Source organism: Athene noctua, chromosome 1, assembly GCF_965140245.1.
Source record: "Athene noctua chromosome 1, bAthNoc1.hap1.1, whole genome shotgun sequence".
NCBI classification, from domain to species: Eukaryota; Metazoa; Chordata; class Aves; order Strigiformes; family Strigidae; genus Athene; species Athene noctua.
This window is the reverse complement of record NC_134037.1, coordinates 138,512,789-138,518,876: the sequence shown is the minus strand read 5'-3', so window position 1 is coordinate 138,518,876 and position 6,088 is coordinate 138,512,789.

Here is a 6,088-nt window from a genome sequence, read left to right as displayed (position 1 = left end):
CAGAACACAGAGGCTGGAGGGAGATGGTTTTGGTGAGATTCCTTGGCCCTGAGCGACCAGTGTGGGCATGTGCTCGGCTCACACCAAGCAGGAGAAGTTTCACTATGGCTGAGAAATCCAGCCCATTTGTACTAACTTAAGACCAGGTGAAAAATTCAGTTTAACAGAGGAAAATAGTGACCTCAAGTCATGACATACATTTCTTGCTAGTAATCCTGCAAATGTGCTGTATCTGTATGAAGTGGGCATGTAGCACCAATGCTCTCTGTCACCTTTTCAGATTAATGCCATGGTGATCTATGTATTTACTGTATCTGCTAAACAGCATTTCATTACTCAGAGCCCTGTCTGCTTTGTTAAATAATGCAGAGAATAACTGCAAATCGTAGTTCAGGTAATTGGCCTGTGAATTCAGTGTTTGCTGTGCTGCAGTGTGAAGTGCAGAGTCTGTGATGTGTATGCCATAGTTCCCTCCTGCAGCAAAGACAGACGTCACAAAGTGGCATCTGGAAAGCAACTGATGTTGAACCAGCAGAAGAACAAGCTGCAGGTTGTACTGCTAAAAAGGTTCAGATTTAGCATTTCTAAGTGGTAGAGGAGGATGCTCCCATCAGTCCTGTCTCATCTAGTGCTCTCCCTGGACTGTAGTTAAAGAAATTGGAGTAGGAGACTTTTTCCAACCCAGTGCAGGACATTCAGCAAATGCAATCCTTGGAAAAATCTTCTTCATGCTACAGTCCAGCTTGTGAACTGTACAAGTGCAAGCCTGTTACAATTTTATAACTATTTGATTGCTGATCTTGAATTAAGTTTACAGTCACAAATCAGTTTCTAGCAGAGGAGCAGCATCAACTGGCATTACTTACACGCTCTGTTCCTTGCCTCAGCAGTTGGTGAGTAAGCCACAGATGCTCAGCTACTCTCCTGGACCCCAAAGAGGTCCATCCAGGGGAGGTCAGAAATATGTAGCAGAAAAGTGGTCTGTCTGTTATGTGAGTAAGAGGCCAAGGCCACCTCAGATTTTCCACCAGTGCTAAATTTACTCTGAATAGGTAAAATCAAGATAAAGGAATAAAGGAACTTCCCTTGTAAGATCACAGTCAGTGTTTATTTATTTATTATAGCAGTACTGCTTTACAACTTAGTAAAACCTGCTTCCCTGCATGGTGCCAGCTTAGGACTCGGAAAGGGGCTTTCTCCATGTGAGTTGGATCTATTAATTCCACAAGGAACGGGGCGAAACTTAATAAAAATCAGTGGAGAGGCTTCTACCATTATCTTCTACCAGAGGCTTTGTGCAGTGGGGATGTGTATCTGAAATTACATTATGATATCCTGTTTTATCATTTTTATGGTGCCACATGGGGTTAGTTTGTATGTGACTTGACAGGCAAGGCAGGGAGAGAAGATTGCTGCCCCAGAATCTTTTGGTGGCTGTAAGACTAACATGAACACAGGAGAGAGAGAGTGAAAGCATGGGAACACACAGCTTCAGTGCAAAATCACATGAAACTAGAGGAAGAGGAGCTTGATCATGAAAATGACAGAGGATGAGCTAGTTGCTTGCCTCCCAGGTTATAGTTCCCTGGGGCTTCCAAGGTGAAACCAGCAGAAGGCCAGCTTGGATGCTTTACAGGGCCGTGTTCCCTGCCTCCCAAATGAAAACGGAAGTAAGGATTGAGGAGGACGAAAGCCCTTGAGCTTGACTGGATAGAAACCAGTGGATGGGAATCATATTCACCCGTGGATATAGCCGTGGCATCTTAGATTTCAGTGGAAGATGCAAGCACTGTGTAATTATGGCAGTGTTTTTGCTGATTAATTATATCCATTTCCAAGTCAAAGCTTGTTCACTTTAAGGTGATTCTGAACCCAAGCCAGTCTTTAGTAACTTCAAACTTGAGCATTGTGTTTCTGATAGCTGAAGCAAAACCTTGTATGCAGCCTCACACAGCTAGAAGTTCAGTTCTGGGACCAGATGTTGTGCCAAAGGCCCATTTTCTTTAGTTTGTTAAGAATTTATTTGCTTTTGGCTTTTCTTGCCTTTTTCTTCATCTGTGATCACACCTCCTCCTTCTACTCACACTTCATTGTTAGCTTATTCCTTCTGTTCTCTCTGTTTTCTTTGGTGAAGGGTTAAGAGCTCCCAACACAGATTAAAGAATTATATCAACATTATCAGTTGGTTCTGCTTCACTTGGCAAATCCTCTGCTTTTCAAGGACGATATTTGATATACTGTGCTGGCTTTTTTCTTTGCAAAGTTATTTGGGAAGCTCTCTCCAAATTCTTGAAATTTTGCTGGTATTAAATTATCCTAGTCATCTCATCTCCTAAGATAGAGGAGCATGCATTTATTTTAAGAAATTACATAATGGCATATTCTTCAGGTGGCTTCATGTCTCTCTTTCACTGTTTTCACTTCAGTTCTTGTAATTTCCCTCAATTTTCTCTCAGACAGAACCATCTTTTGTTGTGCACTTCAGTCATCTGTGTGCTCCACAACTTGGGCTGATCTTTTTAGGACCAGGTTCTGCAATGAAGTGTCTTGTCTGTTTCAGGCAAGACCTAGAGAACTTTCTCCTGCATGTAAACTAAAGCTCACTTCTTGCAAAAATGTAGCTGTGCTTTTTTTTATTATACCGGTATTTAGCCTGTTGACATGGCTGTAATGCTAATGACTTGTAAATATGGGGTGTAAGAGAGCACAAGGAAAAAGGTCTTATTGAAGTCAGTGAGCTAATGGCTGTTGTGAAGTTGATATACAGGTAGGGAATCTAGGATGTATTCCTACAGCAAAACTTCTGTTTATTATTCTTAAATAATTTGAAGGCAGAGTATATCCTGGTGTTCATGAGATTAAGTCAGTTAGATTTTTATGTCTGAGAAAATACGAACAGAACATGCAGTGCCTTGTCTGTTCCCATGTATTTGGCATGCTCTGTGATTGATTCCCTCTAACTCAAGGTCCAGTTTTTCCAGTCTTCCTTGTAGAGATGCACCAGCTAAGCTAAGATCCTGGAAAGTATTTAGATGCCTGACTCTTGCTTAAGACTGAACTCAGTTGATTTTGGCCAAAGTTTACAGGCAGGCCCATTGATTTCAGTGGATGAGACTGAAATCAATGCTGTTCAGGTATGGTGCTCAGAAAAGCAGAGCCAAGCCTGCTGGCTCAGACCCACAGGCACTTGTGCATGTCTTTCATTTCCAGCATGTGGGCACTGCTGCTGCCTTTTCTAAACTTCTCAATGCGTAGCTCCAGATTACTGTGCAGAGCTTCAGCTACACCATACCAGTACCCTGAAATAGTGAGGAATAAGGTAGCAGTCCTCTGTGTAACTGCTGGGTCTTGAAATGTCAATCTAGGCACAAGCAGTGTTTTATGTTTGATAATGTGTTATTAGCAGAACTCCTCCTGCCTACGGTTCACGCCAACAGCTCTGCCACAACCAGCGATGTTCATACTCTCTGCTTGCAAACAGTACTGTGGCCTTAAAGATGCAGGCCAGTACAGTAACATGTTGCTGGTGAGATAAACATAGGCTTGAAATAAAGTTTTAAACCAGAAAAGGATTCAATGGCTGTGAATCAAGGGTGAAGTCTAAGTAAGTTTTCCTAAGTGCCAGCTGATCTTCTGCCAGGTCCTCTGCTTCATCCACAGACTGGTTTCCCTTCAGCTGTGCTGGCATCTTTCTGCTTAGGTGATGCCATGACTCTCTGCCAGGTTTATCTCATATTACAAAATCCTGAACACTGGACTGCAAGAGGTTGGAAGGTCTCTCCTGATTTTACAGGAAATATGCATTATTTCAACATGGTTATGGGCTTACTATTTTTTTTTTTAATCAGTGCTGTGCTGCTAAGTCTGATATATTTATCATTAGTCTCATAGTATTTGATGGTCCTGTAAAACTAATCCCAGCTCTTGTTGTCAAGTGATTAAGCAAGAATCTCAGCTTTCACTTAAAAACCACATTTCTAGGCTTAGCATTGTTGAGAAGTAATTGAAAAATACTGTTTGAAGTGCTTGAAAATACTGAAAGTGAAAAATGTTGAAAAATCTTGGAAGTGTTTATATACTCTGCAAACTGAGAAATCAGAATATGTGAAAAAAATAGAGTGCTCCTTTTTTTTTTTTTTCCCCCTACAAAAGTAACATGTTTTTTAATTTAATCTTGCGATTTGGGAGGAAGAACAGTCAAGTCCTCCTCTTTGACTGTTTGGGGTTGATAGAATTGTCTGTTTTCTTCAATTACTTATGCTGTTCTCTTACTCAAACCTCTCTTCAAGTGGAGTGGATCAAATGGAGGATGTGGGTTTGTCTTAGCACCAGCCTTCACCAAGGGAACCCACAAAAGAATTCGGTGTTGGTATTTCTCTTCCCCAGCCAGCCCACCCCACTTTTTCTTCTTCACCTTTTTTATTCAGAGGTAGAAAAGCTAAAAAAGTTTTCTTTATTTGTTTGTTTGTTTGCTGCATTTCCCTTTATGAATGCAAAGATTATCCTGCCCTAGTTTATCTAAAAAAATCGCTGACAATGCTGACAGTGTGCTATCTGCAGCCCTCGAAACATGACTGGGGCAATGCTCAGCATTTATGAAAGAGTGCTTTTCTCTCAGATACTTGAATTCAGTCTGGACTGTTGTTATTTATTAAATAAATAAGACTTTCTTCTCTGATGTTTTATTTATTAAAAAATAATGGTTTATTTATAATGTTAGGCCTATATGGCACTTCAGTAATGCATAGGCTCTGTGTTGGCTCTCAGATTAGGGGTGACTTTTACTCTGTATAGTGCAATGTAGGTGGGGTGCTTCTGTGCCATGGAACACATGAGGAGGAAGAAGTGCTGTGGGCTCCCAGTACTGGGCATATGCACTCAGTGCCACTTGGTCTGAATAGGCACAACTCTGTTTCCCTGCAATGGCATCGGGATTGTGTTAACAGGAGTGAAAGGGGATTTGGGTCTGGTGAGGTGTCCTAAGCAGGTTGAAAGGCTCTTTTCCAGAATGGCTTTACGGAAGTCAAAGCAGCCTTTATCAGCTTTTGAAGCCAGTGAACTTTTGTAAGGCAGGCTCGTCATCACCTTGCTCTGTGCTGAGGAATTTGGGCTGGAACCGTATCAGTTTTGGAGCAATGTCTTCCCACGCGCAAAAATTCCCTAAACATTAGAAGTGGATGCTGCAACTTAGATAGAAATTTAAATAAAAGCTAAGTTCAGTCCCTAGCCTTGCTAACTATCTGTCCTAGGACTTCACAGGAATCAGTCTTTCTCAGCCTCAGTTCTGCTTTTTGGTTTGGTTTTTTTTTTTTTTTTGGTCCACATCCCATTTCTGCCTTCCCCCAAGATACATTCTGTTTCCCACCCACGTCTTTCCTCATCTGAGAATTACTTAACTTTCTGAAGAGGAGTCCTGTGAAATGTATCCTACACAGATGCACTGCTAGGGTGGAGCTGGGAATAGAGCATGGGTGGAAGGAAGTGACTGGGACAGGGATGAGGAAGCAAGGTGGTATATGGGACAATAAGACACTGCAGCTCCAGTGGACAAGAGAGCAGAACTGCTCCTTTCCATGGTGCTGTGGATCTAAATCAGCTTAAGCTGATCTTGCACTGTACCCTCGGAGGCCTTCATGGGCCTGTAGTGTGCACACAGAATTGAGAGCAGCCTAAGTAGTCACGATAAAGTTTTGTGGGAGATGGGTGTCCATCTAGAGCAAGTGTTCCCAGAGATGATCCTTCTATGCCTAATTATAGTGCCTAGCCTTTTCCATCAACTTCTGGCATGAGTGCTTTCTCCTCTGGTGCTCCTGTTTGGAGCTCACTTGGCTTCCTTTGCCTGTCTAGCAGTGTCAGCTAACAGGCTTCTCCAGCTTCCCTAGGCCTCCTGATTTCTCTTTCCCTCTCTTACTTACATGTGTCAGTAACTGGCTCTCACAGAAGCTCCCTAGTCACCATCATGGTCTCTGAGAAGGACAGAGGGTTTCTTTGTGTGCACATTAATAACCTGGTGTAAATAAATTCAAGAAAGAACAAGGCTACAGCAAAGCAAAATCTCTTTTTCTTTTAATGGACAAGTGTAGCTTTA